This window comes from Dasypus novemcinctus, chromosome 2, assembly GCF_030445035.2.
Source record: "Dasypus novemcinctus isolate mDasNov1 chromosome 2, mDasNov1.1.hap2, whole genome shotgun sequence".
Lineage (NCBI taxonomy): Eukaryota > Metazoa > Chordata > Mammalia > Cingulata > Dasypodidae > Dasypus > Dasypus novemcinctus.
The window spans coordinates 95,494,142-95,519,276 of NC_080674.1; the positions used below are offsets into that span (position 1 = coordinate 95,494,142).

The window sequence follows — 25,135 nt, forward strand, 5'->3', positions numbered from 1 at the left end:
CACATATCCAACATAAAACCCTTTTCCCTTCCACAGCAATAATCTTTTTACATGCTCATACTATATTTACTGAAACCGATGTACAGATATTGAGACAATATCTTTCAAACAAGGTAATATTTGGGTTTACATTGTGGTTTATATTTTAGATTATACAATTTTCTAAATTTTTAGTTTTCTTATGTTTTACATTATGATTTACATTTTAGCCTATCATCCCCTATACATTTTTGGTGTAATTTAACATGTCTTATGTCCATCCTTGCATAATCTTGTGGAACACTTCAATTGCCCACACAGTTACATTGATTCCATCTTTTCAATACCTCTTTACCCCTCCCCTCAGGGCCCACAGTGACAGTCGATCTTCATTGCTTGAAGGGCCATGTTCAGAGATAATTGCAACAGTGTTGAGGGCTTGACATGCTCAACTTCCCTAATGCACTGGGAGCCACAATTTCTCTTGAGAGATACAATTCCCTCTATTTGAGAACATCAGTCCTCCCCAGGATGTGGGTATACCTTCACTCTCATTATATGGGTCTCTATCCAATGATATAACCCACTATGGCAAAATGAGCACTCACACACTCTCTAGAAGCCTGTCCTGCATCAGATTATCCCCTTTAAGTGTCTGAAACAGGTAACCTTCCTTATTATATTTTTGAAAAAGTTTTCTCAGCATTATACTTTCAACCAAATACCTGACAATCTCCTATATTCATATGTTCAAATTACCCATCCTCCCACCCCTAGCCCCCCTCAAGCCTGCAAAGCCCCACCTAAAGGTAACCCTATGCCCCCATTTTATCCCTTCCTTGTACAAATACTTACCTCCAGCTTATCATAGATATCACCCATGTAGGTGTCAGCTTACATCCTTCCTCTACCCCCCAATTTCCTTTAAGCCTATCATTCAGTCTCTAGCTCTTTCAGGTAGCTTGGTTTACTTATTTCATATCATTGAGATCATGTAGTATTTGTCCTTCAATGCCTGGGTTGTTTCACTCAACATAAGGTTCTCAAGATTCATCCATGTGGTCCTTTCCTCAGCTGCTGCTAAGGTGCTCCGTTCTTCCGAGGAAGCTAAGGCCGCTTTGGGGTGAAGCCCTCATTTCATCCGGCGACTAGCACTGCGCCTGGCACTCGCCCGCACAATGGCTTCCGTCTCCAAGCTTGCCTGCCTCTACAAGGCCCTCATACTCCATGACGATGAAGTCACAGTCACGGAGGATAAGATCAATGCCCTCATTAAAGCAGCTGGTGTAAATGTTGAACCTTTCTGGCCTGGCTTGTCTGCAAAGCCCTGGCCAACTTCAGCATTGGAAGATTTATCGGCAATGTAGGGGCTCGTGGACATGCCCCAGCAGCAGGTGCTGCACTAGCGGGAGGTCCTGCCCCCACCACCACTGCTGCCCCAGCTGAGGAGAAAAAAGTGGAAGAAAAGAAAGAAGAATCTGAGGAATCAGATGATGATATGGGGTTTGGTCTTTTTAACTAGAGCCCTTTTGTAAAATGTTCAATAAAGAGCTGAACTCTTAAAAAAAAAAAAAGATACATCCATGTTATCACATGTGTTTGCAGTGAATTCGTTCCTAAAGCTGAGTAGTATTCCACTGTATGTATATACCACATTTTATTTATCCATTCATCTGTTGATGGGAATTTGGGTTGATTCCAACTTTTGGCAATAGTGAACAATGCTGCTATGAACATTGGTGTGCATATATTGGTTTGTGTCCTCATTTTCAGTTCTACTGGGTATATACCCAGCAGTGGAATTGTTGGATCATATGGCAAATCTATATCTAGTTTTTTGAGAAACCACCAAACTGTCCTCCAGAATGGCTGGATCCTTCTGCATTCCCACCAGCAGTGGATGAGTGTTTCCGTTCCTCCACATTCTCTCCAGCACTTGTAGTCTTCTGTTTTTTCATAGCTGCTAATCTTATGGGAGTAAGATGGTATCTCATTGTAATTTTGATTTGCATTTCCCTAATAGCTAGAGATTTGGAACATTTTTTTCATGTGATTTTTGGCCATTTGTATTTCTTCTTTGGAGAAGTGTCTGTTTAAATCTTTTTCCCATTTTTTAAATGGGCTGTTTGTCTTTTTATGTTCGAAATATAGGAGTTCTTTGTATATGCAGGTTATAAGTCTCCTATCAGATATATGGTTACCAAATATTTTCTCCCATTGTGTAGGCTCTCTTTTCACTTTCTTGGCAAACTCCTTTGAGGTGCAGAAAGCTTTAATTTTGAGGAAGTCCCAATTATCCATTTGTTCTTTTGCTGCTCGTGCTTTTGGTGTGAAGTTCATGAAGCCATTTCCTATTCCAAGGTCCTGTAGATGCTTCCCTACACTTCTTTCCAAAGTCTTTATGGTCCTGGCTCTTATATTCAGGTCTTTGATCCATTTTGAGTTGATTTTTGTATAAGGTGTGAGTTGGTAATCCTCTTTCATTCTTTTATATATGGATATCTAGTTCTCCAGGCACTCTTTGTTGAATAGGCCCAGTTGAGAGGGTTTGGTGGCTTTATCAAATATTATATGACTATATATATGAGGATCTATATCAGAACTCTCAAGTCGGTTCCCTTGGTCTGTGTATCTCTCCTTGTACCAATACCATGCTGTTTACACTACTGTAACTTTGTAGTATGTTTTGAAGTCAGGTAGTGTGATTCCTCCAATTTCATTTTTCTTTTTCAATATGTCTTTGGCTATTCAAGGCCTCTTTCCTTTCCAAATAAATTTCACAGCTAGTTTTTCTAGTTCATTAAAGAATGCTGTGTTGATTTTTATTGGGATTGCATTGAATGTGTAGATCAGTTTTGGTAGGATAGACATCTTAATAATATTTAGTCTTCCTATCCATGAACAGGGAATATTCTTCCATTTATTTAGGTCTTCTTTGATTTCCTTGAACAGTGTTGTGTAGTTCTCTGTGTATAAGTTTTTTACATCTTTAGTTAAATTTATTCCTAGGTATTTGATTTTTTAATTTACTATTGTAAATGGTATTTGTTTCTAGATTTCCTCCTGAGCTTGCTCATTATTGGTGTACAGAAATACTACTTATTTTTGCAATTGATCTTATAACCTGTGACTTTACTAAAATCATTTGTGAGTTCTAGAAGCTTTGTTGTAGACCTCTTAGGGTTTTCTTTGTATAGGATCATGTCATCTGCAAATAATGAAATTTTGACTTCTTTTCTAATTTGAATGCCTTTTATATCTGATTCTTGCCTCAGTGCTCAAGCAAGTACTTCTAAGACTATGTTAAATAGAAGGGGAGAGAGTGGGCATCCTTGTCTTGTTCCTGATCTTAGAAGGAAATATTTTAGGATTTCACCATTGTAAACAATGTTGGCTGTGGGTTTTTCATATATACTCTTTATCATGTTCAGAAAATTTCCTTGTATTCCAATCTTTTGCAGTGTTTTTATCAAGAAAGGGTGCTGTATTTTGTCAAATGCTTTTTCTGCATCTATAGATAGAATCATGTGATTTTTTCCCTTCAATCTGTATATATGGTGTATTACATTGATTGATTTTCTTATATTGAACCATCATTGCATACCCGGAATGAATCTCACTTGGTCATGGTGTATAATTCGTTTAATGTGTTGTTGAATATGTTTAGCAAGTATTTTGTTGAGGATTTTTGCATCTCGGTTCATTAGAGAAATTGGTCTGTAATTTTCCTTTCTTGTGGTATCTTTGTTTGGTTTTGGTACTAGGGTAATGGCATCATAGAACGAATTAGGTAATGTTGCTTCTGTTTCAATTTTTTGGAAGAATTTAAGCAAGATTGGCATTAGTTCTTTCCAGAATGTTTTGTAGAATTCACCTGTGAAGCTGTCTGGCCCTGGGCTCTTCTTAGTTGGAAGGTTTTTAATGACTGATTCTATCTCTTTACTTGTGATTGGTTTGTTGAGATCATCAATTTTTTCTTTCATCAATATAGGTTGCTTATGTGTTTCTAGGAATTTGTCCATTTCCTTCCTCTGAATTGTCATTTTTGTTGGAATATAGTTTTTTCAAAGTATCCTCTTATAACAGTCTTTATTTCTGTGGTAATATCTCCTTTCTTATTTCTTATTTTGTGTATTTGCATCTTCTCTCTTTTTTTCTTTGTTAGTCTAGCTAAGGGTTTGTCAATTTTATTGATCTACTCAAAGAACCAGCTCTTGGTTTTGTTTATCTTTTCAAGTGCTTTCTTATTTTCTATTTCATTTAGTTCTGCTCTTATCTTTGTTATTTCTTTCTTTCTTCTTCCTGTGGGGTTACTTTGTTTGTTTTTTTACTAATTCCTCCAAATGTGCAGGTAGTTCTTCAATTTTTGCTCTTTCTTCTTTTTTGATGTATGACTTTATGGCTATAAATTTCCCTCTCATTACTGCTTTTGCTGCATCCCATAAGTTTTGGTATGTTATGGTATCATTTTCATTAGTTTCAAGGTAGTTTTTAATTTCTTTTGAGATTTCCTCTTTGACCCACTGTTTTTCTAAGAGTGTGCTGCTTGATTTCCATATCTTGTTGTGAAATCTGGGCCTCTGTCCCTTGCAGATTTCCAGCTTCACTCCACTCTGGTCAGAGATATTATTTTGTATGATTTCAATCTTTCTGAATTCATTGAGCCTTTCTTTGTGGCCTAGCATATGGTCTATCTTTGAGAATGATCCATGTGCACTTGAGAAAAATGTATATCCTACTGTATTCAGGTGTAATGATCTGTATATGTCTATTAGGTCCAGCTCCTCTAATATACTGTTCAAAGTTTTTGGTGCTTTATTGACTCTCTTTTGAGATATTCTGTCCAAAGTTTATAGTGGTGTATTAAAGTCTCCCACTATAATTGTAGAGGCATCTATTCTTTCACTTAATTTTTCCAGAGTTTGCCTCATGTATTTGGAGGCACCCTTGTTAGAAGCGTAAATATTTATGATTGTTCATTCTTCTTGAAAGATTATCCCTTTCACTAATATGTAGTATCTATCTTTGTCTCTTACAATTGTTTCACATTTAAAGTCTATTTTGTCTGATATTAATATAGCTACTCCTGCCTTTTTTTTTTGGTTATTGTTTGCTCATAAGACTATTTTCCAGCTATTCACTTTCAACCTCCTCGAATTCCTAGGTCTAAGATGTGTTTCTTGCAGACAGCATATAGATGGGTCATATTTCCTTATCCAATCTTCCAGTCTGAATCTTTTGACAGGTAAATTTAATCCATTGACATTCAGTGTATTACTTTCAAGGAATTATTTATGTTAGCCATATTTTGTTTGGACTTGTGTTTGTCATATTTTGTTCGTTGTTTTTCTTCTCTTTTTGTCTTTTTTGTTGCTCTTACATTCTCCTCCAACTCTGCCTCTCCTGTTTTTTTTTTTTTTTCTTTCTTCTTGCAGAACTCCCTTTAGTATTTCTTGAAGGGCAGGGTGCTTGTTGGCATACTCTTTTAATTTCTATTTATCTGTGAATATTTTGAACTCTCCATCATTTCTGAGTGCTAGCTTAGCTGGGTAGAGTATTCTTGGTTGGAAATTTTTTTCTTTTAGTACCTTGACTATATCATACCACTGCCTTCTTGCCTCCATGGCTTCAGATGAGAAATCAGCACTTAATCTTATAGAGCCTCCCTTGTGTGTTTAATGGTTCTTTTTTCTCTTGCTGCTTTTAGAATTTTCTCTTTGTCTTGAGCATTGGAAAATTTGACAAGTATATGTCTTGGGGTCGGCCTGTTGGGATTTATGGTGTTTGGGGTGCATTGGGCTTCCTGGACATGTACATCCATTTCCCTCATTAGATTTGGGAAGTTTTCAGCCATTATTTCCTCCAACACCCTTCTGTCCCCTTTCCCTTCTCTTCTCCTTCTGGGATGCCTATAATGTGTATGTTTGTGAATTTTGCATTGTCATTCATGTCACTAAGTCCCAACTGGATTTTTTTCTATCTTTTTATCTATCAGTTCTACTACCTGTTTGATTTCAGATGTACTGTCTTTCACGTTGCTAATTCTCTCCTCTGCCTCTTCTAATCTGCTGCTATTTGCTGAGAGTGTATTTTTCATTTCTTGAACTGTGGTGTTCATCACAATCATATCTGTTATCTTTTTGTGTGTCTCCAATTTCTTCTGTATTCTCTCCAAGTGTTTTCTTCATATTGTTAATCTCTTCCTTTATTTCATTAAGTTGGTCCCTAATATATGTTTTGAGATCTTTAATTATTTGTCTGATGTTCTGCTCCTCTTCCTGGTTTTTAATTTGTTTGTTGGATTTGGCCATGTTTTCCTGATTATTGGTTTGGTTTGTAGTTTTTTGTTGTTGTCTGGTCATCATTTTATCTTGACAGGTTTAATCAGTTCCTTAGCTTCTTTGTCTAGTCTTGGGGATTAATTAGTTGTTTTTAGTGCATAAGAATTATGTCTTCTCTTTGTCACTTTGTTCTTCTTACTCTATTTTCTTGTTGCTGGCTAAATCACTTTGAAGGAAAATATTAGGGCCAGGGAAAGCAAAATGAGTAAGAAAAGAAAATGTATAAAGTAGTATTGGTAATAAATGTGAACAGCAACAATGTGAGATCTAGGAGAATGGATATTAGACTCATGTAAGTTGTGTAGAGTTATAGCAGTAAGTAGAGTACTTATAATGAGACAGTCAACTGAATATGGGGAGGAATATAGTATGAATTAAAAGGCCAGTGTTTTCATGAGAGAGGGAAAGAGAAAAGAAAGACAATAATATCAAGAGTGGATAAAAGACAGAAAACAGAACTAAGTTATTAGAAATAAAAAGTCAGACAATTTGGGGACCAAAGAAAGGGAGGTGGAATGTAAGAGAAACAGTAGATGATGGAGGATAGAAAGATGTAGGGGAAGGGAGATAGTGTAGGTGGCCAAAATCAATACACACAGAAAACAGGAAATGGAGGATGAGGAAACACAGCAAATGTGAAGCATTCCCTGCAGCACCTATTATATAAAGAAAATAAAATAAAAAAGAAGAAAAAGAGAGAAAAGAAAGAAAGAGAAGAGAAAAATGGAGGGTAAAGAAAAAGGGGAGAAACAAGCAAGAAAAAGAAAAAGAGAAAAAAACTAAATAAATGAAAAAGGACCTTGGGGGATAAAACAGGAGAAAAGACCAGGAGACAATGCAATGTTAGCAACCATGACAAAAAAAAAAAGGAAAAGAAAAGAACCAATGTTTCAAGCTAGGAATCCTCTTTGCAATTAAATAAAATGCTTAGGGATCTGACCTTCCCCCTTTCTCCCTTCCTCACTTCTCTCTCTCCCAGGGCAGCAGGAAAGCTGCCTGAGAGGTCTGGTAGGAGATTCAAGTGGGTCCTTGTTGAACCAACTCAACACAGAAGACTATGACTCTTTATTTCCAGCGTGAGAGCACCTACACCTCACCAGAAACCCCAAATATGCTATTGGAAGCTTGGATAGCACGTCCTACAGTCCCTCCCCCTTAGGTGTGCTAGGGGAGGTCTAATTGATTTTCTAACTCCACCTTCTCCCAGACGAAGTTTCCTATCCCAGTACATTTAGGTAAATTGGACTTCCTTAGCAGATTCACCTCTCCTTTCTTCCCAGATTCTCCCCAGGTCAGCTGGTATACTCCTCCAAGCTCAAGGAGAGAAAAAAAAACAACAACACAAAACACGGAGGGCTAGGGTAATCAAGGACCTCAGATGGACTTCAGGGCACAGTGGATTTGGGAATGGGAAGTCCATGATATTGCAGACTCAAGGTGTGTGAGTCTCTGGAGCATGGGCTACCAGGGTTTAGGGGATACAGACCTGGGAACCACGCATCCAGTTAACACGGGTTTCGGGAACACCGCAGCACAACAAAGTTTTCAGGGATTGCCATGGCTGGGCTGCCAGTCCTAGGGGAAGGGGTTCTGCCCACAACTTCTGACCTCCATGTCAGAAACCCAAAATTCCACCTCTCACAAGAATCTCTTCTGTCACTGTCTCACCAAATCAACATCCAGACATCTCCTGCCCTGCAAGCCCCCGAAACAGCCCGCTCAGGATTTGGGAACACCGCAGCACAACAAAGTTTTCAGGAATCACTGCAGCTGGGCTGCCAGCCCTAGGGGGAAGGGTCTCGCCCAGAACTTCTGACCTCCATGTAAAAGACCCAAAATTCTACCTCTTACAAGAATCTCTTCTGTCACTGTCTCACCAGATTGAAGTCCAGACACCTCCTGCCCTGCAAGCACCCAAAACAACCCAGTCCAGCAGGACTCTGACCCTACTCAGCCGCTTCTTTGCAGGAGAGATTATGAGGCGCACTCACTCAGATGCCATCTTGCCCCGCCTCCTGTATTAATGTTTAAAAGATTTCTCCTACCTTGTACTTTTAGCTCCAATCTCTTTAATGTTCCCTGAGAGTTATCACTGAATGAGAGGAGGGCCAAGTATTTGTTTCTTCTTAGAGTTCGGCCAGACCTGAAGCATCATTTCTATTTCAGCTTCCTTCCTCTTTTGGTCACATTGGCTTTGAGCAAAATCTAACCCAAGAGACAAATGTAGAATAAAACCAAAGGCCAGACATGGATTAATGCCTTCCTTATTGATCTTGCTATAAAATAGATTTGTTGGTGTAACAAATCCTATTACTTTATCTTATTTGGTGGAAGTTGTGCTGATTTTCCTGATTAATTTTTAAGACTGGTTAAATCCAGTATTTTTTCTCAGATATTGACAAAATGCCTAATTGACTGTTTGGTGATATTCCATTATATGATTCTTTCAGGAACTGGAAATTCAAAGTTTTTACTTGGTCATTACCATCTTTTGGTTTTAGTAAGGCTCAGATCCCTAACTCTCAAACATTAGCTTTTAAACCAAGCCTAAAATAAAATGAATAATACACTTCCTATTATATGGTGCTCTGTCTAAATTTTATATTGAAGGATCTGTTTTCCTAGATTGATATAACATCTATAAATAGCATTAAATCATAAAATTATAAAATTTATTTAAAATCATGATTTATTTCATATATTAAAAAATTAACTCTGCCTTGTAACATGATACAGTTTTAATTCTGAGAAGGATTTCAGAAATGTTTCTTCAGCTGAACTAATTTTCATGGTGGTAAGTATAGAAAAGTATGCTTCCTTTGGACTAAGTTCATTATCTCAGAACTGTTCACCTCCTAAAATGTTTACTAATGTCATAACCCTCCTCCCCTCACCCAATCCCCTTGGGAGGTCCATGAGAATAGGGACCTTTGCTATCTTGTTCATCACTGTGTCCCCAACATTTATAAAAACCGGCCCAGAGTAAGTGCTCAGAATATATTTATTATTTGAATGAATGATGAATAAATGAATATGTGAAATGTATGTAATCATATAGTCATTATTCTGTCTTCCATTATAAATAGCATAAAGTGTAAATGAAATTATTTTTTGTAATGCTGGTAAAAACTCATATCTTTTATTGTGCTTTGCCAGGTTAACAGTATATACAACATTTTATTGGATCCTCGTAATCATTTTGTGAGCAAAGCAGTCTCTATTTCACCTATTTTAAAAACAGAAACTTAAATCTGTTCAAGTAGGTGACAGGCTGAGAGTACAAAGCTATTGAAAATGCAGATTTGGAAATCACTGGAGTCTTCGGTGAGAATCAGGGTATGGGGTGAGGGCCTAGACTCAGGAGCCTACTGCTTGGTGTGAATCTGGGCTCTGTCTTTTGGGCAAGTTACCTCATCTCTCAGCACTTCCACAGACTCATCATAGATTCCCTGTGAAGAGCAAAGGAGTCAACAGTTTAAAATTGCTTGGAACACTGCCTACCGAATGGAAAACATCCACCTGATATCAACTTCAGTATCCAACAAAGGGTTCTTTCTATCTTGGGCTAGAAAGAAAATGCTTTCTTCAAATTTTCTTTAAAATTTACCTCCAAGCACATATTTTATGATACATTTTAAAGCATGACAACCAATGCATGATCTAAATGTTATATATTTTAGCCCTATAATTCTAATCTTTTGCTTTACATTTATAGTATTATTATATCTTTCATAATTCATAGATACTATTACAAAGTTTCCATTTCATTTAAAACACTCTATGTGAAAAGAAGTGGTAAATGGAGAGAATTTACTCCAAGTCGACAGTGAATCAGAATTTTGGGGGAATTGACAGCAGTAAAAACATCTCACCTTTAGGGAGATAGTTCACTATAAAGTGTCACTCTCCATCTGTATGGACAAGGTTACTATTTCATCTCTCAGCTAGGAAACAGTTCTTGTCTTAATTTTAATTAGTTTTGGTGATATGTAATAACTAAAGAGTGTGAAATTTTCTGTTAGGAATGAGAATACCATGTCAGAGAATTAAAATAGATATCTGCATTTTTTTCAAAATTAGCTGAAATCCATGTCTGATACTTCAGAGTAGTTCATGCCACTTCAAAATAGGTAGGGAAGAAACAGGTTTTCAGTACATACTATTGTTACAACTGAAGAGTCATGTGTAAAAAGTAACATTGGATAATTCATCTTGCTACTTATACCAAACTAACGTTCAGATGCTATAAACATTTAAGAGTTAAAATTAAAACCAAAGAAGTATTGAATAAACATAGGTGAATAATTTTACAATCTTGGGGAAGGGAGAATTTTTTGAGCATGACATCAAATGGAAAATCAATAAAGAATATATAATAGATTTCATTACATAAAAATGCAAAGATTTATATTACAAACATAAAGAAACTTTAAATCAAATAAAAGTTTATAAACTATATCAGCTAAATGTAGGAAAGGCTAATTATTAAATATGCTAATCTATAAATAAACCTTACCAATCAACAAATTAATAACAAATAACTCAATTGAAAAATAAGCAAGGCAAACAGGCAATTAACAAAAGAATAAACACAAATGAACAAAAAATATATGAAAAGATGCTTGACCTCTCCATTTAGGTATTCCAAATTAAGATAGCACTGAAGGTAATATTTTAAAGATCAGTTTAGATTAATCAGTTGGATAATTCCAATGTGCTGGTAAGGGGGAGAGCAAATGGATATTATATAAAGATGATGCCTATAGAATGGTACAATATTTCTGGAGAGAAATTTGCTAATAGATACATAGGTAGACAAATAGAAAAAGAGATAGCTAGATAGATAGATAGAATATACAGATCCAATTTGCATAATCTCACTCAGAATTTCTAGCTCTAGGAATTTAGTTTATGCACATAATCACAGTGGTGTGTAAAGATTTTATGTTTATATATAAAATTTTAGATTTTAGACAAATCTAAATGTCAAAAATGCAATAGTTTAATTATGGTATACTTATATGATATAATATTAATATTATAGTCTATGAAAAATGTGACTATAGTTCTTGACTGATATAGAAAAATGTCCATCAAATATGTTCAATAAAAAAGATTTCTACTACATTTAAATTATGACCTCTTTTACTTTAATACCTGAAAAAATGTCAAGAAAGCTTTATGCCAAAATATTTTTTTTAACCAATATAAAATGGGGGTATTTTTTTACATATTGTCAAAGTCAACCATTTCGCATATACAATTCAATAATTTTAATAACTTTACTAAGTGGTGGAACCATCACTCTAAATCAGTCATTTTTCAAGCATTTTCTTTCAAACAATAAGATCCTTCATGCCCATTTAGAGTTAATCCCCATGCCCACTCCCAGTGTCTAGAAGTCACTAATCTACATTCTCCATAATTTATAAACTTGTTCTATATTTGTCTTTTGGGAACATTTCTTAAAAATGGAGTCATGCCATATGTGGTCTCTTGCGTATTCCTTCTTTCACTTAGCATAATGTTTTCAAGATTTACACAAATCTAATCATGGATGAGTACTTCATTCCTTTTATGGTTGAATAACATCCAATGTATGCATATACCACTTTTTTGTTTATCCATATTCATGGATGATGGCACTTGGGTTGTTTGCAGTTTGGGACTATCATGTGTATGTCAATACCTGCATAGACATTATCTCTGGATTCTGGGTTTAGAAGTGCTTTTCACTTTCTTCCATATACATTACTGTATGCGCCTATACTATCTTAATAATGGGGGTGGATTAGGTTACATAACACTTTTCAGTGGGACTTAGTATAAAATGAGGAGACATCTGGTTGGTTTAGAAATTTAGATCCCAGTTGAACATGCTTTGGATGCAATTTTTTTTGCAAACCTATGTCCTTTAAGTCAAAGTGTATAGAATCTGCTGATATTCTGTAGGAGGTTAAAGAACTAATAAACGCTCTTTAAAAATAAATACATAAAAGCCACTTCTGCCTATTGAGGTGGGTTGACCCAATTATTATTTTTCTACCTGGTCTCTGTTTTAATTTAAGTCTTAACTGTTTGAGTATTTTAATGAAAATATGTTGAAAAAACAAATATATGCATACACATAAAGATAAGACACATCATATACAAATCACAATACATCATAAAGAAACATAAAATTAATATAAATAGAGAACTTTCTGAAAATAGGTGGCTGTTTGAAGGCCTGCAAAGATTTAGTTTTATGTAGCTGGTTTTGATATAATGCAGGTTTTTTCAAAATCAGTTGCATCCCTTGTATCCACCTATCAATCCATCACATACTTATTAGATCTCTTATATGATAGAAACTTATTGTGGGAGCACTCCTTTTTTGTTCTAAGGGAAGTTTAAAGAGCTACACTTGTGATTATTTAACCTTTGAAAGAATGATTTAAGGTTAAACAACAGTAGGAAACAGCAAGGTTTAAGTATCTATTACTTGTTTTTTGTTGTGCTTTCAAATCAAAACCTAATTAATAAAGAATCTATTGGTTAAACAATAAATTTCTCACTCAAGTGAACTCATCCTTTGAAAATTTATTATTATTGTTGTTGTTTTATTAGTGATATTTTGAGAATTTGTATATTAAAATTTGGGGAGAAGTGTATATTTTGTTTCTTTTATTTTGTATTTTAAAACCTGCCTCCATCATGCAACACTGAACTGAGATATAATTGGCAGCTGTTGAAGTCTAGATGAATAAAGTATCTTTTGTAAATAAGGGCTATTGTGGACGTCTTGTTTGGCCTTGAATGTGCAGAAAGAAATGTCAAGTAGTAGATGAGGGATACCCCTTCTCTGATAGCTGACACTACCATTGGCACTGCGTTGTGGGAGTCATATCTGCAAACTGGGCTGGGTGCATTACATTCATTGCCAAATGAGTTGAATTCACTGCTAGATCTAGAGAACTTTGTAAAGTCAAAGTGCTTGTAGGTTAGCCTGAGAAGATGATATACTTCACAACAGACAATGGAAATCTTAGACTGCAGTCTAAAGTGCAGTAGATACAAATTAATAACAAGTATTTAAAAACCTCCAGCCTTCCTAGAGGAAGTTCATTGCCTCCTTAACTTTCAGGTTACTATTCTGTAAAATTGAAATAATAATAAACTACCTCATTGGGTGAAGGTGAATATTAAATGGGATAATTTATAAAGCTTTTAGCACAGTTCCTGATAACATAATGAATACTCAAAGAGCATTTGCTATTTATTGTTATGAAGTACATTTTAAAAGTATTGGTGAATTTTCACAGGGCTTATTCTTTAAAAATTATATCAGTGTATGCCAGAGTAGTGTGGAATTATTGGAACAACATTTTGAAAAAGTGTTGAATAGAATCTAGGTATTCTTTGTTTCTTTAGGAACCCCAGAATTACATATGAAGCAGGCTCACACTCATCTAGATCAATAGATCAGTGATGGGAAATGTTTTCTGTCACAATTATATATTGCAATTATAATAATATGCAATTGTAATATATTAATCTCAAAATATAGAAAGTGAATTTCAAATTATTTAAACATTTGTCCCTATTTACGTAATTATTTCTTCTTAACAGAGTTCAATTTCTTTGGTTATAAAATAAATGATTGTTTACTGTGAACAATATCAAACTCTGCCCCCTTATTCAGCTAATATGGTTATTGATTTATTAAAAAAACTTTAGTTTTAAGTAATTTAGACAAATAGGAAGTTGCAAAAATAGTACAAAGACATCTGGGTACCATTCACCCAACTTCCCTCATGGTAACAACTTGCTTAATTATAGAGCATTAACAAACCAGAAATTGATTGACACTGTACAATTGGTCTACAGATCTTCATTAGATTTCACCAATTATTTTGTCTGTTTTTCTGTATAGTTCTATGACATGCTACCACATATATATAACCATGTAACCACACACACTTTCAATATACTTTCAATATATAGAATTGTTTGATCACCACAAAGGAACTTCTCATGCCACCCGTGTATAACCACATCCTCTCTCCCCTTTCTGAAATCCTGGCAACCAATTTTCTGTTCTACATCTTTATACAATTGACTACTCTTTTTAAAGGATATAATTTCAGTTTAGGACTCATCTAGGAAATGTTTAATAGCATTTCTTATCTGTTGTTTAAAATGCATGCAGAGAAATTATAGATTCTCCATTGGGGATCTATGAAAATAGGGCACGTAATTGTAAGAATTCACAATATTAACTTTTAAGCTCTGGAAAAAATTCCCCAATACATAACTTTATTTTTTGAACTAGTGAGATACTGATCGTCCCTGACAGTGTTTTGTTTGCAGGGGAAGAAGCTAATTGTTGCTGGTCATGGTGTCCTGATCACGGTCCTGGATAATTGTGATTTTAGAAGATCATGGGAAAAGAAAACTTAGGGAACACTTGCCATTTTACATGGGGAAAAAGAAACTCGCTGCTTTGAAAAACAAAGAAATATTCTTAGATTTCAAATGAAAGTTTTTACTTTTTTAATTCCAAAGTTTACAGAGCATATATAGTAAGAATTTGAAAGAACAGGTGAGGCCATTTTTATTGTTTTAACAAGTGTGTATCTGAAATAAAACAATAAAATGACTTTCTTAAAGTTAGTAAATTAATTTCTGAATAACAATGTAGTGATATTCTTAAATATATATATTTGCATACTTTGAAAACTTAAAATTCTTGAAGTTTTTCTTTCTCCTTCCCCAAAATGAAAATTAATTCATTTGGGCTTTCATGTAATATGTACTCACCACCCTCTAGTTTCTATTATCAAGAAAAAGTGATTTGTAGTTTTGAACAGAAATGAAAATAAAATTTGTTTATTTTTCACAACACATGTTGCAAGTAAATTTTAAATATATGAAGCATGACAAGCAAAGCATAAGTCCCAAGAGCTGAAGTGCGTGGGAATTTGGGGAAGTTCATGCTAAAAAAGACTAAATCCATATTACAAATGGATTTAGCTCAACGAGTTGAGAATTCAAAACCCCGAATTCTTATTGCCTCATTAATGTATAATGTGTTATGTATTAGAATCCTATTACAGCATTAAAATACTTCTTGCTTACTTGGAACAGAAGGTCTTTTTTTTAAGAAGGAATATCTTCATTAAAATATAGTAGTCAATCTTCTATCTAGTAATATACTGTCCCATCATTGTTTGTTTTTTATTTTTAATTTGTATTTATTAATAAATACAAATACGTTTCCCACAGGAGATATGAAGGAAATCCTAGGAAGAGACACATAATAAAAAGTAAAAAAAAGAAAGAAAGAAAGAAAAAATCAGGATCATGGAAAAGAGTTATATAATAGTCTGCACATCTAATGTGATTTGGCTTGAAATTTGGATCTGAAGTGTCTAGCAGCAAAGTCAAAATGGATACTTTAGTCATACATTCTTATTAGAAAGTAGGAAGGGTTTAAATTCCTCAGGTAGAAATAGTGCCCATTTTATTCTTGAGACACATATATAGGACACTATGTCCTCAAAAAATTGTGTGGCAAATAAAAACAAGTTTATTTTGTATTTTCTTGAATGTTCCCTAACCGAACTTTGCAGTACAATATTAAAACAAAATGTTGTGAATGTGATTCTATGGATGATAGCAAACCCTCCCCAGAATGTGTTTTTAGCTATTTCTGGATTCCGTGGGGATTCCAATAACAGTGTTTTCTTTGAGAGGAGAGAATAGGGAAAGCGTTCCATATTTATTCTCCCTGGCCTAAACGAATTTCACTGAATTATGTACCCTTCTTGTGGTCTTAAGTAATCTAAGTTTGAGCTAAAAATATTTTTTCTTTTCTTAAATTTTGTTTTTTAAAGGAGCTTTAGATTACATAAACGTTACATTAAAAATATAGGGCGTTCCCTTATACACCACCCTCTCCCCCTCCCACACTGTTTCCCATTAACATCTTTCATTCGTTTGGTGCATGTGTTACAATTGATGAACACATATTGAGGCCTTGCTACTAAAAATGGCCTATAGTTTATGTTATAATTTACACTTTGTACTACACACAATTTTTTAGTTTTGACAAAATGTTTAATGGCCTATATCAGTCATTGCAATGTCATGCAGAACAATTCCAACATCCCAAAAATGCCCCAAATTACACCTATTCCAACCTCTCCCTTCCTCAGAACCTCTGGTAACCACTGCTTTTATATTAATATTACAAGTTTTCCATTGCTAGAAGAATAATGTTTACTTTAGTCCATAGTTGCATTGCCCTCTTGGTTTTTCACTCCTCAATCTTGAGGATTTGGGGATGGTGATGCCCACTCTGCTTCTGATTGAGTGGAGCCTTAGATGCCATGACGCAGATGCGTAGAACAGTCTTGCTTGCATTTGCAGATACTCTCTGCTTCTTGGAATGGGCGTTGTCCATCATCATCCTTTTTCAGTTGTCCTAGGTGAGTCTGGTCAACTGAAGAGTGGGTGTTGGCTGCAACTCTGCTGAGATTAAGGGCTCAACTGGCATATGAATAGTCTGAAGATTTACCTCTCTTATACATATTAATGGGTAGAGTGCTACTTATAGGTTCAAATAAATGGGGCAGAAGAACCATGTATAGGAAAATTATAAATGAGTCTAATTCTGATACACTGGAGGAAACAGGTTATCATATATTCAAAGAGCTAAAAAGATTTTAAGGAACAGCTGAGTGGTCCCCTGAACTTAACTTTTGAAAAGAGCCCAGATTGCTAATATTCTGCAAAACTATTTGGCTTTAAAACATATGGATCCCTAAAACAGGTGACAAAGCTGGCTCTCTACTGTCGAAACATAGCTTATCCTAAATAATGTCCTAAACTGTTTAGAAGAAATTTCACTACTACTCAAAGAGGCACCTATGAGCAAAATTAGCAGTTTCTTCCAAATAGCGCATAACTTTTTTTTGCATTGAAACTAACTAAATGCATCAAGATAATTGTGACAGTTTACAGTGGTGGGAAAATATCAACATACCTAGAAAGTACCCAATTTGGAAACAAATAATTTTCTCTTTCTTTTAGATCACAAAATATGCTATTATTTTATGATGGACTTATAAGTTTTTAAGTTTAATAATGGACTACTGTCTTCCTTCCAACTCCTCTCTTTCCTATGCTAATTGTTTACATTCTTCCATGTTATTGATGTCTGGGATAGAAAAGCACTAACTAATTCATGTGTAGGAAGAAAAATGCATTTATTCATATCTGAATGAAATCAAAAGAGCAATTCTTTCTTTCACAAGTTCACCATTTGGTGACAATGCAAGATGTTCTTGCTTGATTTAAATACTAGGTCCTGAAAGAAAGTACCAAATAATAAGTAACTCAGGTTATGTGAAAATATTGAAAACAAAACTTTCTTCAATCTTTTATTGGCAAAAATCGAGTTCTCTAAATTTCACTGGGAAAATTGCCTCTTGTAAAATGTCAATGAAGCTTCCATTTATGTGCTCTTGCAAACAAATGGTGAAGTCCATTACCTGGCCTTTCAGCATCCAAGCAAGTTAATGAACTCAGAGGACCTATCTGAGAAGAGCTATTTGCTGTGAATATGAAGAAATGGATGAAATTATAGCTTCCATGAAACAAGAGCTAAGATCAATACAACTTGCCTATACAGAAATCGGTGGTTCCTGGACAGATGAGCATACAGAGGATTTTTTTTTAAATGCATATAATGCCTAATCCAAGCATAATTACAGGTAAAGAATTTAATCTTAAGAAAGCACTATATCCTCTTAACAAAAGTTTATTATTTGCTCACTTGACTTTAGCTTTCTCTACACAGGTTATTTTTTCTCAGTACCCTTTTTTTCCTTCTTTGATTCACCAAAAAAGAACAAGTAATTGAGCATACTCTGAAGAAGTAAAATCATCTGGCAATTGTTTGAAACCTGACAAAAGTCATTTCAAGTTCCTGTTCTACCATGAACTTTCAATTACTGTGAACAAGTTATACTTTACCATAGGGCAAGAATTAGACAACAAGAGATGAAATTGCCTAGTGCCAAGTGAGTGCTAAATAAATAGGATTATAGTTACTACGTTTTATATAATGAACTTCTACTTTTACTTCTGATGATTTTTGCACTCCTCAGGATAAGTTCTCTTTTTCTCTTATTGAAACCATGACAAGATCCAAAAAGCACATCCATGACCTTAGTTTATATCCATGGATTCCTTTCCATATTGTCACCAAGGAGCAATTTCCATGCCACAATTTTGACATAATAGGTAGATGTGGTAAAGAGGAAAGGGAACATGGGATAGTAGAGAGCTGTGCACAAGGACTATGAAGTACAATTCAATGCTACCTCCTGGCCTGTATTTCATCTTACCCTTTTCTTTCTATCGACTATTAATCAGCATTAACATGCACGGAAGTCTCCTTTGAAATTTTAATCAATTTAACATTGGTGTATCTATAGATTAGATGAAATAACTTTTGCTGTCTCTCCCAAGAAACTCTGTTATATGGAGGGCTTACAGCCTCATATTTCTTAATGTGAATTTCTAGATATCCTTCTATTTCAATCTTGTTTTCAAAGAACAAGGTAGAAGATGACAATAGTAATGAAGATTAACTGAAAGACTAATTATTTAGTCACTGTTGGGGGGGGATGAGGCCTACAGCTAAATCGTTCTGTCACAAATATTCATAACTTGTTCAGTTTAAATGCCAGATTTATGAGAGCAGGTGATCCATCTCTATCATGAGCTGGAGTCTTTATTTAAGTTAGGTTCAGAAGAACCCTAATTTTTCATACAAAGCTATTCACTGTATATCGATCCTAGAACATTGTTCTTTTTCCAATTCCCTATGTACTGTGTCTTACTTATAAAACACAAACATTTAGATTGAGTCTTCAATGATTATGATACAGGAGAAATCTCTGTATTTTTCATCACTCACAGAACAATTGTTTTTGTTTGTTCCCAGTTAGAATGACATCTAGATTCATTTGGTTGGTGACTAGTTTGCATCCCATAAACCAATGTGAATTAATTGCTAATTAGTAGATTTAATTGCATAAAGGAGGCACTTTATTTTATTCCTAACAGTTTGATACTATAAGTATTTCAATTGTAGCATATATCTAGCATTAAATTAGCACATGCCTTAAATGTCGACTTGGCTCTTGTGAGTTAATGTCACAACTAATGTAGAGAAGACTTAATTGTTACATGTGCTTTGTAACATTTGTACAATTATAACTATGCCTAATTAAAATGAGCACATCAATTAAGATTTTTTCCTACTTTCCTTAGATAATAATTTGCATTTCATCTCAGTTAAGAAAAACTATAAACAAAAATTTTTCAAGGAAATTGCTAAATTATCTGTGAGTAAAAATGAAAATTTAAGATTTCAATATTTGAAGAGAAATGGCTGTGGCTTAAAAATGCATTCTAGTGATCATATTCCCTAGAGCTATGAACTTTCTAGCTCTTAGAGCTATGAAACATTGCTTTTGGTCAAAATATATTCAGAACTCCAAGCAAATGTCTGTATATTGACCTTTCTCTTCAGTTAATTTTGAGGTATTGCTATAAAGATAGAACAAAACATCTCAAAATCATTCTAACAAATATTTTTCTCAAGTGATTTGTTCTTGAAGAGGGAGACACATCTCTAATATGATTTTTAATTGGGGTCTATCAAACACAATCCAAAGTTCACAGTAGGCCACTTAACCCTTAGTTTTTCTTTCCCCTTACTGTTTTTAAGTTTGGGATACTTATCTGGCTACTATAAGCTGCTGACTATGCTTTTATCATTTGTAGTAAGAGCAAAACTATCGATGGTTTTGACTAATCCATACATCTCCCCAAGGCAAAAGAATTTATCCAGTTTATCTGCTAGAACAACGGAAGTTTGTAAAAGGCTGTTATTTAAATCCAATATGACATGCACATTCTTGAAAAAGTCATGAGGCCAAGAACATATCATTCCATGCTAAAACTCAAGAAAAATACTCAAAATAAGACAAGATTGTTTCTTTTGTTTTCTTTGGATGTGTCTTCTCTCACCATTTACTCAATACCATCAAGTTGCTCTATGGCCTCTGATAGCTCCCAATGAATCAATATTCCATTTCTCTAAAGTGAGCTTTTCTAGCTACCTCCCACTTCTGGAAGTGGCATTGTTTCTTCCCTCTTGAGCCCATAGCAGATATTTACATCTATAGTTGATCACAGTACTCTTTCCTACTGCACCTCAACATGGCCTCACACTCCTTAATCTTGCATCCAGGATGACAAAATTATTCAATCAGAATAAGCAGATAAGATAAAAATTATTGCCATCTTTTGCCCTAACTCATCTAATAGTGGAAATATCAGACAGGTAAGGAATAAATCAGGCCATGCAGTTTTTAGTGTGTTTAATATTTCTTAGAGGTTGTTTGGTTTAGAATACAGTTCCCTGAAGTATATGTTGGTCAGACATTCCAGATATTTTATGCAATATGGGGAAGGAAGGAAGGGAAGAAGGAAGAGAGGAAGGGAGAAAGATAGGAAAGAGGGATTTTATGCTTAAAAAATTGCATTTGGTATGTGTATTAGTTTCCCATGGATGCTATAACAAACTACCAAACATTTAGTAGTTTAAAGCAGCACAAATTTATTATCTTACAGCTCTGGAGATCAGAACTCTGAAATGGCTTTCACAGGGCTGAAATCAAGGTGTCAGCAGGATTATGTTCCTCAGTCTGGACGCTCTAAGGGAGAATCTCTTTGCTTCCCTTTTTCCAGTTTGCAGAGGTTGCCTGCTTTCCTTGAATCATGGACTTCTTCCATCTTCAAAGTTAGAAAGGGTAGATTGAGTCCTTCTCACATCCAATCACACTGACTCTCCCGCCTCCCACTTTCATTTTTAAGGATCCTTGTAATCATATCTCAAAATCAGTAACTTAATCACATCTGCCTTTTTTTCTTTTCTTTTCTTTCTTCCTTTTTTTTTTTTTTTTTTTGCCACATAAGGTAACATATTCACAGGTTCTAGTGACTAGGATGTGGACGTATTTAGGAGACAAACACAAATATGTCTCAAAGGATTCTTTCAAAGATTAATTTTATAATACATCCAAAGTGTTTAGCACAATGCTTGGTACTCAATAAACGTTGCCTATTATCTTTATTGGAACTATGCCTTGCATAAAACATACTGTAAATTGTTGAAAAATGAATGACTTTGCCAATTATTTGCGATTAAATAATTTAATGATGAAACTTCCTTTAGTTCTTCACTATGTATCAATAGGAAATAGCTTAGAATACTTAAGCTCCTGCATATTAGCCATACTATGAATTTCATTCAATAAAAAGATTTATCTATCTCATACACTAAATAGGAACTCAGAGACACTTTTTGTTCATCTTGACCATCTTAGTAAAGCTAAACTTCCCATTTTAAAGTGTAATAAACCATTGGTAACTACGATGTATACTTCATATTATTACCTAAGACCCTACTGAAGCTTTTTCATTACCTGTAATATTCTCAATCAATATGCATTTAGCTTAATAAACATTCTAAAGTCCATGTTTTAGTTTCTTTCAATGTAACATTTTCATGTGACATCCAGATCCAGGAGGAATTTTTTGTTTTGACACCTACAATTAATATTTAAAAACTGGGTGGAATAAAATTAACATCTCAGTGGCATCAAAACAAAATCCGTAGTGGTAGGAGGGACATCTTACTTGTTCCTAGACAAGTTAGAGAAACTAGCTCTAGTCTAGTGACTTTTAAAATTGGAAAATTCTTCTAATTTTCTTAAGCCAGGATTTCATATACCCAAATTCCCTAAAGCATTTTAGACCATATAACTAGATTTAATTTTGCTTCGCATTTTACTTTCAAGCCCTCAATTCCAGCCCAACTGAAAAATGCATGATATAGGAGAAGGAGCCTACGAGTAGTATATCAAACACTTATGTTGAACTACTTTATGGGATAAAAAGAATGGAATTTTGGGAACAGATCTGGATTCAGTCAAGATACATCAATGACTATAACTCAAATTTGGGTTCTTCCTGCTGCACTTCATTTTGTTTCATCTCTATCTCTCAGTAAATGAAACCTTCATTGTTCTCAGATATTGCACATTATTTCCCCAGAACTTTAACTGCTTTAAAGTTATAGTAAGGTTAATTTTTTAAAAATATTACCAGATTTTTTAGTTAATTTCATTTAAATAAGAAAGATAAACCATCAAATATAATAATCATAATAATATGTCCATGTTTCTTTCTGCAAATAAAGGAGGAAAACATCTCCAGAACATTCCGACTTGGAAATTAAACCTAAAAGTTTTGTTCAAATGATTTGGCTGATACGTTGAACCTAATTGAAATAGTACATGTTTAAAATATCTCTATTCAAAACCTATCCTCTACAAGACCGCTGAAAAAATAAAACCTAACCTTGTTGTTTGCATAGGGAAAACTATCTGGTAGGCTTTCCAAGGGATTTAAGTGGTAATATTGTTTACAATTCCAGAGTGCCAATTTTTGAAAGTTCTTTCTGTTTAAATAAATATGTTAAATTCTGACCATTTAATCTGAAACTGAATTTCCAGATTCCATCTAAATAATTCTACAAATTGATTATTTTGATCCTTAGTAATCTAATATTGTAAAGCTAATGTAAATATGATACAAATGTGAAATATGACATATAAACCTGTGGAGAATACAAGTTAAATATAAGTTGGTTTTACTAAGATGGCTAATATCAGTAGAAAATCATCAATTATTGAAAATTAAAGAGTTTCATAGAAATGACTAAAATTAAGTTGAAATTTTTTGTGTAAATAAAATAATCATATTAATTATATATTATCAATGAATAATTTAATTAACTATCATTACATAAATTTGAGGCCCTTGTTGACTAAGTTAGAAAATGTAAAATAAGGCCAGCCCATGGAAACCATGTTGCCATCTATTTTTTAAAAATTAATTTATGTTCTGTGCCAATAGCCAGAGATGGCATGCAGAGAGCAAGAGTACTAAAACTCCCTTCCAACCTAGAAAATCACTGATCATCAAACTTTTTCCCACTGAGCCTAAAATCTGGCTCCGAAGTAGCTCATAGCATAGCTTTCTAAGTAATTACTACTAATGTATTACATTTGGCATGTGAGATAAAAGTTATTTCTCATCCCTAAAATTAATTATCCCAGTAATGGTTAAATTATCTAAAGAACCAGTGTCAAACCAGTTGTTTTTTCATGAATGCTTGGGCATTAACTTGGATTGCTCCCATAAGTACAGTATTATAGAGACAGAAAACCATAATTTATTTCCATGTGTAATATATGAAAAAAAGATTAAATGGAACCAAGGTTCCTTGAAAACAGTTTTAATACATAATTTAAAAATCGACAGGAATTCATTATATTAACAAACACTGAGTAATAGTATGGTTCAGATACTCTTCTGAACTCTAATGATACAGCAATAAAATTTTTTGAAATCTCAAAACTTCCTGCCCACATGAGGTTTTCATTAATGTTAAATTGGATGAGAAGGAAAATAAATAAATAAATATTTAAAATGCACATCCTGTTAACTTGTGATAAATATGTTGGAAAAAGACAGAGAAGGGATTTCAAATTTCATCTTTGACCTGAAAAAACTTGGAAGTCAGCACTACTGTCCTTACAATGACAAAAATTTGGTTGGACAACCTGAAAATCAACACCTTACTTTTGACCTATCAGAAAACCGATATCACAAGTAAAGACCATAAGGACAAAAAAAAAGAGGCAAAAGGAACTATATGTAAGCTGTAGCTGTAAAGAATGGTTGATAACGTTTCTCACAGGAGTAGAGGTTAAAAATTCTGAAATCACGATAACTGTATAATGGAATTGATCAATCAAATGAATGGATGGCAGATTTTGGGAGCCAGATTTCTCCCTGTAGGAGTGGGAAGTTGCAGAGAAACAAAAAGAGGCCAGAGGGATCTAGTTAGTGTTGAAGACATCAGTATAAACCCATGTTCAGGTTAATATAGATACATAGGAATACGTATAGAGATATTTCTAAATATGCATATATTAGTGTGTTGAAACTGTTCTTTATCAAGTGGTGGATGTTTCCCTCTATCTAATTTTCTGATAATTTTTATCATGAATGGGAACTGAATTTTCTCAAATGTCAAATTGATATATGATTTTCCTTCTTCATTCTATTTATGTGGTAGATTTCAACAATTAAATTTTAAGTGTTGAACTAAGTAAGACTTTCATACCTGGAAAAAATTCTATTTGGTTGTGGCTTATAATTCTTTTATACATGACTGGATTAAATTTGAAAATATTTTGTTGATTTTTGCATCTATGTTCATGAGAGACACTAATCTTTAGTTTTGGTTTCTTGTAATATCTTTACCTGCTTTTGGTAATAGAATAATGCTGGCCTTGTAATAAGTTAGGAATCATTCCCTCTGTTTCTATTTCCTGGAAGGAAGTACGAAGAATTGATACTATTTGATCCTTAAGCATTTGATATAATGCACTAGTGAAACCATCTGGGTCTGGTGCTTTTTGTTTCTGTGGGGTTTTTTTTTGAAGATTATTAATTACTAATTCAATATCTTTAATAGTCCTAGTCCAATAATCTATTTCTCCTTGTGTAAGATTTGGAATTTGTGTCTTTAAAGGAATTGATCTATTTCACCTAAGTTATCAAAGGAGTTTTGGGACATCTCCGGAATTTCTGCTTCAAATATTTCTTCTGCTTCTTTC

The 25,135-nt window shown here is 34.2% G+C and overlaps 1 pseudogene; it reads left to right on the forward strand.

Annotated features, from left to right (window-relative positions):
• The first annotated feature begins 1,157 nt into the window (after window positions 1-1,157).
• The window catches only part of LOC101440232 (serine/arginine-rich splicing factor 7 pseudogene), a 62,831-nt pseudogene continuing 38,853 nt past the window's right edge, over window positions 1,158-25,135 (forward strand).